The following is a 14,724-nucleotide window of genomic DNA, read 5'->3' on the forward strand; positions in this document are numbered from 1 at the left end:
GTCATTAAATTTTATTCCAGAGTGATATAATCTCCAACGCGTATGACAGTCTGACAGGTTGAAATTTGAAGTATGATGATCAGCACTAAGATTCCAAAACTGAAATTCGGAAGTGGATTTAGGGACTGAAAACCAAGAGGGAGAGTGTATGCCGCAGCAGCCTCCTACCAGACTGCAGGAGTCTAGCTGGGTTCTGGCTCGTTGGGCCTAGCTCGCCATCCAAATAGTGGTGTCGCTGTGGTCTCCAGGGCACACTAGCTGCACATTCACTACGTGCGATGTCACATACGAGCCCCCACGCATCTACCGCGGCGGTATCAAAGTAATATTGCTTCCATCCGCTAACAACCTCTCCCCCGCGTCGTTTCGAGGCGACAACCCGGAAGGCATATATCGGTGCCTCGAGATGTGATTGGTCACAACAGGCATGTGCAGCCTCGCGGCGTGGCGTGCGTCATGACGCGTCCCGATGCCTTCACGGACACACTCCGGTTGGAATCTTAAGATTCCGATTTAGTTATAGATGCGTTCTTTCTTAATTTTTGTGGGTTACATCCTCCCCCTTAACCATGCACGTCCCCGCCGCATGTTAAACGCTAAACAAAGTGAACAGACGAAGGACGGCTAGCATTATGGCCCAATGCATCGGAAAAGACTATGCAACATCGTTTGGACAACGGAAATCAGAGGCATTACCACGAGTGAACTAGTGAAGTCGATCAAGGTGCGCTCTTTGTCGTTTGTGAACGTCTTAGCCCGTCACCTATGTCAGTGTCCTGCTCAATAACACTAGACTCTTAGGAATCTTCAACAGCAAACGACAGGAATGTCGACAAGTATGTCTTCCATTTCCAGGTAAGTTTTCAGGCAAGCTATTTCTGTTTTCAGGGTGACTTTCAAACAAGTCAAGTAGGGATTTCTTCCAATCAGGTCAGATGCTCACACACCAGACTCACTGCTGGAGGAAGAACAATGGACACAGAGGCTGGTTCCTTGGACTTCCACTTCAACTGAAGGATACAAATCAGTGGTCCTAGGCGCCCCACGTCAGATGAATCTGGAAATTGATTCTCTGTTTTTCCACCAGTGAAGTTGCAACGTTGGAGGATTAACATACAATGAAAGCTTCCTGTGTCCTACCTCAAAAAAGGTTCTGTGTGAGGGAATTTAAATTCGGGTTTGCTGCCGAGTTCTTGGTCTTATGAGGAAGTGATTGTCTGTTAATTCCAAGATTAACTATGTCGTGAGGAAGCCGCATGGAAGGAGGAGGTCGGGTGAAGAGGTCCGCATAGGTCCATCGCTGTTCTCAGGTTTTACCTTGTAGAACCGGGAGGTCCCAGACCGATGGACACACATAAAAACTTTCTTCCTCCCATTTATCTGAAAGTTTTGCTTCCTGAAGGCGAAACATTCCCCACAAAGCACAACGATCACCTGGTACCAATGCTGATGGATCACACGGTGGTCAAAGCGTTTCTTATTTCGATCGGCAGCTTTGTTTAGCGTTATCTGGAGCAAATTGAAATTTTTCCAATCTTGATTTGTGAGTGATTAATGTACCGTTGAGTGAGTCGGTGTGCATGGAGTGGAGCTTGAACGCCAGGTTACAAGGAGAAGAGGTGTTCCGACCGAAATGAGTTCGTAAGGAGGTAAACCAGCAACCAGTTCCTGAACATTATAGGCGTGACCAGCGGCGTTCACATGCTCTTTCCACCTGTTTTTTGTTTCTCCCAAGGTCCCAACATTGCCAGCAACGTCCGTTGAATCGCTCCACTGGATTTCCCCCGGATGGTAAGGGGTTGTACGGCTCTTCTGAATGCCTCAACCTCACACACATTCTTTTATCGTCTTGACTCAAAATCTTGCCCTGGTCGGTATGAATTCGTCACGGGAATGCCATAATGATAGAATTCTCCCATAAACACTTCGCCACACCGTCTTGCCTTTGATTGGGTTGGAATGGAACAGCGCGGTGGAAGGTCAGTTAGGCTAATCACCGAAGTGCCCCTAGTGTCAGGCGCAAGCGCAGAACTCCACTACTAAACGCTCAGGGGCGGTGTTTGCTGAAAGTGGAGCAGCTTTTTCGGCAGGGCTTTCGGCGCCCCCCGCGGCCCAAGCTCATCATTCTGCAACATCCTTTGCCATTTTGGGCCAGTAGCTCTGTACGGAACGGTCGGTGTACGTTCAATCCACTGGCCATGTCTCATGGCAGACTTTCAGGACTATTGTCGCAGTCTGGCAGGCCAAGCTGTTTGGTACTGTGGTCCACATGCGGACGCCTGCCCTTATCAATCTCTCACTGGTGATCTCCGTCGCCTGCCTCCCAACCCTCGCCCTCATCGGCGCCATCCATGTACACTCTTGGCAGAATGTGCAATAACAGAGTGCCCCAGGTCAGAGAGAGTTGCACTGCCTTTGACTCATAAGCCCATTGAGTCATAGCACACAACAGACAGAAACAGCCGGAGCTGTTGTTTTCTTCTTTGAGTCACAGAAGAAGAACAATGTAAATGAATGAATAAATAAAAAGAAAAATAAACAGTGGGAGAGGTGAAGCTGAACTTTAAACCAAAACCTTTCTGCATTTAGTTTGATTACAAGATTGAGAGAAAGAATTTATCATTTTACAAACAAAAGTAAATTATCTGCATAGAGTCTGACCCAAGAGTCATTTAGTTGTCAGCGCTGCATTAATCTGACAGGTCAGGTTACAGGATACCTTCAGATTCACATAGAATTCAATTCAATGTGAATAGAAAACACTTCCATCAGCTTATAAAACCCATGCATTAGTCATTACAGCACTGGTCGCTTCTTGGCACTTCAAATAGGATCAAACATTCTTGAAGAGAGAAACTTTGTGATTTCACCTTTGAGATTATCTTGTGTGCAGTAAATACTTGATGCAGAAGCAGTGCTGCGCTTGGAAAGACAATTCCATCCTCAGCTTTTCTTTGACTCACAAAGATTCATGTTCAGTAGTTAGAGTTATGCCACACCCACTGATTGCAACATTCAGTCATACAGTATAATGTAATGTAATGTAGTAATGTAATGTAATGTAGGCAAGCTACAGTCATGCTTCCTGCCTGTAGCTTGCCGGACATTACACCACAACTCCACTTTGTCAGTCTTAATGACCCCAAAGCTTTGATTTATCTATTTATACACCAGTTCTGTCAAGTGAGTCAAGACTCCAGCAAACTATTATAGATGGAAGCTTGTGGAAGGATACCATAAATGTCTGGCCCAAGTGAAACAATTTCGGGGCAATGCTCATGTTGTTTATCACTTTAGTTTTATAAAACATGAAGATATCTCAAAGGTTCCTGGCGACATGTCAAATAACATTAACATAAGCATCTTTTAGAATATCGATTTCTGATTTTATGGTTGCAGACTCAAAGACACCATTCCACGTTAGGAATTTGAAACCACAAGCGAGACGTCAGCGATCACAACAAGACAAGAAATGTAGTGATCTGACACAGAACGTCTGTATCGAGGAAAGGTAGACATGTGCAAACAGCTTGATATTTTTTATGACTCAAACAAGCTTGTATAGGTGACGTTCCGGTTAAACGAGCACACGCGTGACAGCAGGGAATATCGCCTCAGATTCCAGTATTTTGGTCTGACATGCTGTGACATTTCTAAAGTAACCAAAGATATAGAAAATATTAAATAACTTAATATTTTTAGATGGTTTTACAGGTGTGGAGTGGCTCGAATCAATAAAGACATTTAGTATGAGTGAATCTCAAACCTGTGAAACACGTGATGTCCCACCAAGCTATTCCCACAAAGTTGGGAGCATGAAATGTCCAGAATGTCTCAGTATGCTGAAGCATTAAGAGTTCCTTTCACTTGCACAGTTCACTCTTGAAAAAACAACCTCACACACAAAGCAGTCGGACAAAACCCTGCCTGCTAAAGGGCTGGAGCTTTTAACTTTCCCGGGAGCTGAATATCTTTTCGTGTCTGCTTTGCGTGTTGCAAATGACCACATGAGCAAATTAAACAACAACAAACACAAAAAAACAAACAACAACAAAAAAACAAAACGACAGTATCCCTTTAAAACGGTGTGTGGTAGTTATTGTGTTTATAAATTGGATGACTGTAATCAAATTGTATTACGTGCAAAAAGTGGAAGAACTCTTCTGTTTAAACTGCTTCCCAGCTGACACTGAAACAAAGAAGGATCTTCAGGTGAATGTTTCATGACTGTGAAAAACCCTCTCGATCATATCTTATCTAAAACAGACTGAACTGCATTCGAGTTATGTAAAGTTGTAGCTAATGTGTGTGTTTCTCTTAATTCTCCACCACATTCAGACACATGTCCTGGCTGTTAACACTCTGGTTTTATTAAACATTTAAGGAGCAGAATAAATGTCATAAATATTAGAAATCCATAAATAAATGTTTGTCCAGTTGATAAGAGCAGTCGTATAGTCTTTGAATCTGACCTTTTGACCTCCAGCGGGGACTTCTGCTGTTTCACTTGTGTTGATCATCTTAAAACAGCGCTGTAGTGGTTAATGTATTTGCCTCACATGTGACAGGTTACTGATTAAACAATCGTTTAAAACAACCAGTGAAATCTGGATTAATCTCCTGAATCCCAAACAGACCTGAAGCAATCAGGAAATGCAGAGTAAACACACAGACGACACTGGATAAACACACACACTGTGTTTCATGACCATTTCTGAGGCTTCAGTGAACAGCAGATGATCAGCTGAAGGTCCACATGTATCTTTCAGGTCCTGGGTCAGGACTTTGCTGATTTTTTTCCCTATTTCTTAAGGACATGACTTTCACATGTTCATCTGCCGCTGATTTGTTAGGCCTGACACTTGGCCTGTGGGAAGCTATGGCTCAGGAGATATTGATGGTAGTGATTGGATTTCTGGCTTCTGTAATCAGCCAGTGTCAGATACTGAAGCCCACGTTCACCCTCATGTGTCCATCTGAGTGTGAGGGTGTGACTCTCAGGTTAAAAACCACTGAGGGTTAAAAAGTAACATGTGAGAATAAGGATTGATGAGGCTTAAAGTGTTTTGAGGGTTAAAATGGAGTAGAAAAGAGCTAAGTAAGACTTTAGGTTCTGTGAGTCTGCTGATTTCATCATCCTGACACTCAGCAGTTTCAGCAGCTGTCAGCTGGCTCATCAGAAGAATTCTTCTTTGGCAGTTTTTGTGTGATCGCAAGGACAACAACGAACACAAAAACAAGTAACAAAACAAAAACTACCAGCCCATAATGTCCTCTGCCAACTCAAATGTAAATGTAAATCCTCCACGAAGTCAAAACTCATAATAAACAGTCTAATGTTCATATTTGGAGGTGTCCACGAACAGTGGATCAGTCTATGAAGGACATTTTTATTCATTTATTATCAAACCTGACCACTGTTCCCCATTTTAAATATTATGACACATGGTGCCAAGTGTGAAGTTACTTGAAAGAAGAAGTTCGTTTAGCTGATTTAGGAAAAGTAAGTAGCACCAGGTTAATCAGACTGTTACTCTAAGGTTCAATCATGGCCTGTGCTGCCATCTACTGACAGCGAAGCTCCAACTCTGAGTGAGCACCAGGGAGAGTTTGTAAGACTCTGTGACGATGCAGCAGCTGTTTTGTATCCAGTATGGAGGAAACGTCACACGGACAGAAATAAACTTCACAAAATATCTTCTGTAAATACTTTTCACATGTTGTGCACTCCTGGTGTTCCCCACAGTCTCCCACTCAACTTCCAACCTGGTCAAACCTGTTTTGCTTCCAACATTAGTCAGGACCAGGCAGGGTGAGGCCTAAAAATAAGATTTTCATGTTGTCATACACTGAAAGTGTAAACTTGTTTTTATGACTGCTGTGTAATAAAGTGAAAACTTTTCAGCTCTGATTTCAAAACCCAAAGGATTTCAATTATGCTTTCTAGATATGAACTTTCTAAAGCTGACTAACAGTTGATGTTCCTCTTTTTTAAACAGTCTTACACAGAGGGTAAAAAAAATATACCACTTACAGTTTCCACTTTAACAAACACAGGAGTGTGAAAAATGTAAAGTTCCTCCTTCAGTGTAAATATTTGATGAACTGAGGAGAAATTTATCCTGACATTTAAAAGAACAAAGCCAGCAAATCAACAAAAGCATCAAACTACAGTTAACATGCAGTCACATCTATAAACATCAAACACACATGCAAATGTTTAATAATTTTACAGCTCCCAAAGATTTTAATCACAAAACATCTGAAATGTTACATCAAAACATCTGGAAGACAATCATTTTAATCCCAACAGCAAAATAAATATTTACCCTTTATTAACAACAGTTATTAAAAAGCTATATCCTGAAAAAGGCTACAATCGTAGAAATGTTCACACTCTTTCCCAAAGTCTCAGTAACTAAAACATGATGATTTGTGTTGATACTAGTGTAGAGGAACAGAGAGTGCAGGTGAACAGTGAGTCCTAATGTAGATGAACTCTGAAACACCTCAGTGGTCCTAAGTTGTCAGTGACGTTCAGCTGAAATACCTCCAAACAACCAAATATCCTCGATACGATCAGATGACTGTCTGTGAAGCAAAGACCTGATCTGGATCTAATGCTGTGGTCATGTTGACTTACAATGAAAATGTCTGTGAAGCTTCTCAGTCATCCAGGTCATCGTAGTCAAGGAGCTTGCAAAGATCTGGGACTCTCCACCATTTGACCTTAGAACTGAAGAAGCTTCTCGGATGAGAGGTGAAACGTCTTCAAGCAACTTAAAGAAGTCCAGACGCTTTTCTTTGCAAGCTCCTTTGACTACCATGAAAATCTAACAGTGCCTCTGTAGAGTTTCACAATGAGGCGAGAACACTTTGCTTTAGTTTTATGTTCAGGATGAACTAAGGTGCTGCACCAAGAACCAAGATGAAGGATAAAGATCAGCTGAAGGTCCAGATACATCTCCCAGGTCCTGTTTCAGGAGTTTGCTGAATGAGATACAGAGCATCTCCGACCCAGTGCAAACATGTGCGTGCGTGTGTGTGTGTGTGTGTGTGTGGGGGGGGGGGGTTCTTTTAAGATATGAAGAGTATTAACAGGAACAAATATATAAAATGTAGAAATATACAATCTGGTGTAACAACAGTAGATAAATAGTGTTTTGTATATACAGTTTGGGTTATTGCACATAGAATTTGGGATTGCACAGTGGTGTAACTGTTACTGGTGCATGTGTGAGTTCAGGGTGGTTATGGCTTTAGGGAAGAAACTGTTTGAGTCTGTGGGTTTTTGTACTGATGCACCTGTAGCATCCCTGAGGAAGCAGGCTGAACATGTTGGGAAAACCCGAATGCTTTTGTCCACAGTCACATTTGCAAAGAACTTGATATAGTCCAGTGCTGTGACAGGTTTTAGCTCCTGGTGTTCAAATATGTCCCAGTCTGTCTGTGTGAAGCAGTCCTGTAGCTTTCAGGCCAGGCTGTAACAGTCTTTGTGGTGGGCCTGGCACTGCGTCTGAGGGGGGAGTAGCCTGGGGAGAGCAGGAGGGAGAGGTGGTCCGACTGGTCGTAGTGGGAGAGGGGTATGGCTCCATGCTGGAGTAAACATGATGTAGAGTGATCTCTCCCCTGGTGGGACATTTCACATGCTGATGGATCTTTGGGAGTAGTCTTCATGCTGGCCTTATTAAAATCACCTGCAGTTACGTGAACACCGTCCCGCTGCTGTTCGTTAATGGTGTCCAGTAGCATAGAGAGCTCCGTGTTTACCGATAGAAACCGATAGTGCAAAAAGAAATGAGAAGGATGTACAAACTAAGCAACTAAAGAAAAGAAAAGAGTACTGAGACGGACAGCTGTAAGCTGCTGCAACAGTGTGCGCCGCCATCTTGAGTGGTGTAGCAACAAAGTGCTTTGAGGGTCCAAACAGTAAAAAGGCTGCATAAGTACCATGTAAGACTTGATGTTGTACAAAGCTGCTGTTTTCATCCTGCTGACACTCTGATTTCAGAACAGATGTCAGCTGGTTCATCAGAAGGAAGATGATTGGATGAATTTCTGTTTGGCAATTTTGAAGCGATCACGAGAGCAACAAGGAGGACAAGAAGTAACAACCCAGAAGCTACCAGCCCATAATGACTGTTGACTTTATCCTTCTTCCCTCCATCCTCCTTCCCTCCATCCTCTGTGAGTCCTCCTGTCTGACCTGCAGGTGAGAAACAGGTGTGAGGTGTCAGCTGTCAGGTAGGTGATGAGTGAAGAACAGAACAGAATCCATTTCCTCTTCAAACTGCTGTCAGACATTATCTACTGCACTCTGATCACATCACTCAGACCAGCTGCTTTCTACAAAGTCTCATCAACAACATCTTTAGAAACAAACATCAACAACCAGGAAGCAGCTTCACCTCTGATCACACACACACTCAACTCTACTCACTCACCTGGAGGAACAACAACACTCAGGTTTATGGTGGTGATGAGGCTCATAGGTTCCCCTGATTTCTGGACAACATGACACTTGTATGTTCCAGCATCTGCAGTTGTGACATCCTTCAGAATCAGAGACACGTCTCCATCCTTCTTATGTCTTCCCTGCAGATCCACCCGGTTCTTAAAAGATGAATCCTGATAATCTGGAATAACGTGCCCATTCTGGTACAAAAAGACATATCCCTCCTTCTGGTCAACTCTGCTCCACTTTACAGCTAAGATGTTGTTGTCGTTTGAAGCTCGACATGTCAGAGTGACATTCTTCTGACCAGACTCAGCTGTAATTATTTCCTGGACTGAAAGAGGAAACGACACAGATTAGAGAGGTTAAAGGTTTAAATGATGAATCAAAACTCCATCTACACTCAGAGGGGCATCAGTGAGTCACGTTAATAGTACAGAGTTGAGGGGATTTAAGGAGTGATGGCTGAAGTAAATGTAGATTTTCTATTATCAGCAGTGTCGGAAGGACGAATCAATAATAATAATAATAATAATAATAATAATAATAATAATAAACCTTTAGAGCAGTTTGTCCATGTTTGTCTGACACCGCTTTAAAGTGAATGAAAGCACCAGCTGCTGCCTCTACAGGTGAGGATGAGTAATGCGGTTATAAACTGTTTCTTATACAGTAAACTCTTCACAGCTTCATTATACAAACTGTTATGTAAACGTGTGTGAGTACATTTAAAAACTAACATCCACTTTCTCACATGACAGAAATGTTTGGTGACAGGAGACCTGCGTCCTCTGTGAGCAGCTGAAACTAAAGCAGCTCGAACATCGAAAAGCGGGTAGAAAATAGATCGATAGGATTTTAAAATCAAACTCACCCGCACAGGTAAAGCCCACGAGGGAGACAGACAGTAAAGTCCAGCAGAGCCACGGAGATGTTACAGCAAACATGTTTCATGAAGCACAGTCAGACTACACGAACGGGTTTATGTTGGAAGAGCCGGTGCACCGGTGTGTTGACAGTACAGCACACCGGTTTGCGTTTTGTTATCTTGGCCTTGGATTTGATAAGGCTGCTGTCAATCATACACTGTCTCGCTTACACTGGAAGAGACCCTGTGACTCCTCCCAGAATGGGACTGGACCGAGTTACCCGACTTCCGTTTTGAATCCTGACGCTATTGAAGGACTTCCTGTATGACTGTTGTCGGCTTTTTGGCGCCAATCGGGAGAGGTTGGTGCGGGTGCTGTAATGGAGCTTATGGAAGTTTATTTTTTTATTAGCAGCCCCCTTGATAAAGGCACAAGGTATGTTTATGATGTAAATAAGTACATGCTTAAATATTTTGGGTGACGGAAACTGCATTTGTTATAAATTTGTTACATAGAAGGTTAGGTATTAAACAACACTTAGCTAATGTACTTCATCACATCACACTTTCACAATATTATGTAAATGTGATATGTAGACATTACATTTGTATTAACATATGAAACGTATTTAACTCTGTTTCAGATACAGGAAACATTAAAGGTGCTGTTATTTCTGTTTCTATATTTTCATGTTCTTTTAATACACTGGCATTTATCGGAAAGCTGATTTATCTGAGTAATAAGAAACTTTTGAAGCTGTGATCAGCTGCATAAATGAATGAATTCTAGACTGATATATGAAATATCCCTTTATTGTTGATCATGTCATATCTGTTTTAAATTAGATGGAAAAGAGACTTAAACAGGCTGGTTTTTGTGAACGAGACACATTTAGACTGCAGGACTGGCGAACCTGAAATCCCCGCCCATGCACTAGTGATGGGTCGGTCGCGAACGAAATGGCTCTTATTCATGCAGGTCCATATGACAGAGAATATGCATGTTCTTTTTATTTTCATATTATAATTTATATTTAATTGTGTTGTGGTTTGCAGTGTTTTGTGTTGTTTCACTTTAAATTTGTAAAAGGAAAAAGCTGAAAATTTAAATAGTTAAAAGTTGAAATGTGAATAGTTGATTTTTGTATTATATGATTTATTTATTACATTTTATGTGGAGTGAATAAATAAAAGTCTATTTACGGTGGCCCCTACAGACAAAGCACATACATACATACATACACATATAAACTTCAAATCACGTACGAACCCTGAAGCACGTAAAAACTCCAAAACACGTACAAAAGACAACAGAAGTGCTCCAGGATGCTAGTGTCAGTGTTGAGCTTTTGTTACCTAGTGGCTACACAAGCCAGCAAGTACCAACGACCAGATTTGGTGTGTGGTAATAACAGGTAAATGAACATTTTTTTTTTTTTTTTAATTATTTGACTATATATGAATGCTTGTGTATAAATACACAAACAATACACATATGCTTTCATGCTTTCAATTGTGTAATTTAAGGGATCTAGTAGCTCTGTTTTGGAAGTTCAGTTCATGCTAGAAATGGGTTTTGGAGTTTGTACGTGTTTTGTCTCTAGGAAATGGTCCCATGTTGCAGCAAATAAAATGCTCTGTTGAAAGTAGAAAAAGTGAAGTGACCCTGTGCACGAGAAAATGCTAACTTCCTGGTTTGAGACCGGATGTGGGTTTGTACATTTCCGGTAGCTTTACTTTGCGGTCAATCGCTACTGCGAAGATCGACTACAAAATCATGTCCAAAATACAAAAACGGAAAGATTGCATTAAGTTACAAAGAGCAGAAGGTGGGAACACTCACCATTACTGTGTCATTAAAAAAAAAACAATTTTAACGTTTGAAGAGTGTGGATTGATCGGTTGTTTATATCACTCAACACAAGCAGAACTGCATCACAAAATGAAAAGACACATCGTCCACATTCAGAAGTATCTCTGTATAGTGACAGTTCTTATGATTTAAACAGGCAAATGTTCAGCATTCAAACTACAGGTGAAGAATAGTCAAAGCCAGATGTCTCCCCGTTATGTTGATATCAGCTAGTCAAGTACACACCTACACATCATATCAACAAACCGTGAAAAAAAAGCCACAGGATATAAAAAAAGTAAATAAATGATGCTGGTAAGGGTCTCTATATATTAGTATTTACCAAGGGTATTTTGTGACTTACCTATTTTGGGCGATCGTGGCTCAAGAGTTGGGAGTTCGCCTTGTAATCGGAAGGTTGCCGGTTCGAGCCCCGGCTTGGACAGGCTCGGTCGTTGTGTCCTTGGGCAAGACACTTCACTCGTTGCCTACTGGTGGTGGTCAGAGGGCCTGGTGGTGCCAGTGTCCGGCAGCCTCGCCTCTGTCAGTGCGCCCCAGGGTGGCTGTGACTACAATGTAGCTTGACTGGATATGTAAAGCGCTTTGGGGTCCTTAGGGACTAGTAAAGCGCTATATAAATACAGGCCATTTACCATTTGCCTTCAAAATTACAGTGGTCCCTCGCTATAACCTTTCGTGGCCTTGCTGTTTTGCAGAATTTTTCTTTTTGTTGTGTGTAAATTTGCATGTTTTTTTTGTCCTTCTACAGAGCCTTGTGTTCTGGGTCCTGATCGGCTGTAGATCATTGTCGACTTCCTCTGTGCCAGCTCGCCTGTACAGGACAGAATCCCTACATCGATCACTAGCAGTAAGTTTTCTCCCCAACAAAATCAATGTCGACAAAATGTTTTGCACCGTCAAAGGCACCTGCGGTAGCACCCAAAACGCAGAGGAAGATGTTAACCATCGCACAAAAAGTTTGACTTCTTGTTGGACACCTGCGATAAACGAGGGACCACTATACAAATACTGAGAAATATAACATTTGAATGCTTTCTCTCTTTTGCTCTGAGGCGTGGGGAAAAAAAATATTGACAAGACGAACATCATCTACAGATATATTCAGTAAATGCCCAAGACATCTAGAGAAATGTAAATCGCCGCTTGATTCATCCATTTGGTTTACTTGTTTTGGAAAACCCGACCATAAACAAGGAGCGAATATAAACAAAGCCCTCTACAGGAGTTTCCCCACCGGAAGTAGCATATGCTAAGGTGCACAAAAACTGTCATTTCGGCACTCAGCAGCTTCCTGTTTTCACAAATAATTAAAGAATGACATTTTTGCAGAGATTCTTCTTGAACACTGGCTGTAATATCACTCAGGAATCAGTTTAGTTGTATTTTTGTTCAATTTGGCATTTTTTTGTTTTCACTTTTCATATTTATAAAATGAAGCTGCTTGCGAGATGCGACCACTTCATGTTTCAAATACTGAGAAGCTTCAACAACAAATATGTGTTCAAGCCAGCATGATGTTTGCTCCTGTAACTGATTGTTTTTCCATCTTGTTCTCTGAATATGTTACAAAGGGCTCCATAACTAATGTCATTCATTTTGTTTCTTATCATTGAAACTATTGTAGAAAATCCACTTTGTTAAGAAAACAGAGAAACGACGTCTTTATATGAGACTTCAGAAAAATGTTGTACAAGACAAACTGAACAACGTCAGAGCGACATCACGACTTCCTGTAACTTTTCTCTGTCCAGCTAAACATGAGTACCTTCCATTTTCTCCTGCAGAGGATTCTGGGTAAAGTTAATCGTGCACTGACGTCCTGTGTGTGTGTTTTATTGTGCAGATGCAGCTGCAGTCGGCTCAGCAGTGAGAACTGAAGACGTCAGTCAAAGAGAAGGAAAAACAGTCAGAGCTGAGAGGTACAGCTGCTCTTCTTTTAGTACAAACACCATAAATCTGTTGCTCACATCCATCCATCCATCCATCCATTCGCTTCCGCTTATCCTTTTCAGGGTCGCGGGGGGCGCTGGAGCCTATCCCAGCTGTCATAGGGCGAAAGGCGGGGTACACCCTGGACAGGTCGCCAGTCTGTCGCAGGGCTAACACATAGGGACAGACAACCATTCACACTCGCATTCACTCGCACATTCACACCTAGTGACAATTTAGATTAATCAATTAACCTATCCCCACAAGCTGCATGTCTTTGGACGGTGGGAGGAAGTGTGTTGCTCACAATCAAACGTTATTTTATTTTTAAGTTTGTGTCACTTTTCAAACCATCGTTACGAGTGCTTCCCAGAGACGATGAGTGAAAGAGCAAAGAGTAAATTATGAATCAAACTACAGCCACACAGACTCAAGCGTCATGTAGTGAATAACTTCCAACAGCTGGATGAAAAAGATGAGTTAAAGTTTATATATTAGTCTTTAACAAGGATTTAAAAGAAGACACTGATGAGGCGAGCCAGATTTCTTCAGGCAGGTCATCCCAGGATCGAGGAGTCCTCACAGCAAACATTCAGTCGTCTTTAAGTGTGAGCTGGGAACAGTGAACAGGTTTGTGGCTGCAGCATCTCAGGATGTACACACTGACTGGGACACAAGCACCAGTTCCACTAAATATTCTGGTGCCAGTAACCTGTTAAGATGGAGCAATTTGATGTTATTTAATCAGTTTATTTTTCATCCTGCAGTTAAAATGTATCAAAACAAGATTGTGTGTCTCTGCAGATGCTGTGATCTGACACACCTGCACAAAATGTGTCAAAGTTCAATAAGTTACATTATTGTAACTGTGATGCGTTCACTGACATGTCCTGATGCTTTGCTGTATATAAAGAGAACAGAGAGGCTCTGCTTTGTGCTTATATTCTCCTCCTGTGTGTTTGTGTGTGCAGAGTTTCTACCAGAGCCAAATGTCATCGACTCCTCACTGAAGTCGTCCACCAGTCCAACCACTGGGATCCAGCTGCTGCTCTCTAACTGGTCCACACAGCAGCTCAGACCTGACACATTAAGACAATAACAAATGGTATGTGACTAAAATGTAGATGTAATCCGTGTTTTCATGTCTTCAGTAAATTTCCTGTTATTTATATGTTATTTCTAAGTGTGCTGATCACTGCTGTCGTCTCCACAGCAGTGATCTGGTTTCTCTGCAGGTTCTCGTATGGTTATGTGGGTTTCATAAAGACGTCTGATGGAAACGTTGAGTTGTTGTGGTGAACCCAAACACACTTCAGTCCTCTTCAGAGCAGATAACGAACTTAATGTGAGCCACAGATTTAAAAGCAGCAGGAACACTTTCACACATGAGTCTTAGTTACTGTGAAGTTTGATGTCTGATGATCTGTCAGGAGCAATAAAGAGAACATCTGTGACATCTGTCTTCATCCAGTCTGAGAGAATCTGCACACAGACGACCATTTTCAGAAAGCTCATCAGTAAAGTAAAGAAAAAAATTACGGCTCGTAGAGCTGAGAGTCATATCTGAAGCGCTCACAGCACGTTTTCATACAGTAAGAG

General features: G+C 41.9%; 2 long non-coding RNA genes across 2 annotated transcripts in view; both read left to right on the forward strand.

Annotated features, from left to right (window-relative positions):
* LOC120746652 overlaps positions 1-14,724 on the forward strand; it is a 33,314-nt gene that overhangs the window by 5,022 nt on the left and 13,568 nt on the right. The window lies entirely within an intron of this gene.
* On the forward strand, positions 9,668-14,211 carry LOC120746655. The gene is made up of 4 exons (XR_005698894.1): positions 9,668-9,759; positions 11,945-12,043; positions 13,040-13,115; positions 14,097-14,211. It is a non-coding gene; the product is annotated as an uncharacterized LOC120746655 (long non-coding RNA).

This window comes from Simochromis diagramma, unplaced genomic scaffold (genome assembly GCF_900408965.1).
Source record: "Simochromis diagramma unplaced genomic scaffold, fSimDia1.1 OVJJ01000201.1, whole genome shotgun sequence".
Lineage (NCBI taxonomy): Eukaryota > Metazoa > Chordata > Actinopteri > Cichliformes > Cichlidae > Simochromis > Simochromis diagramma.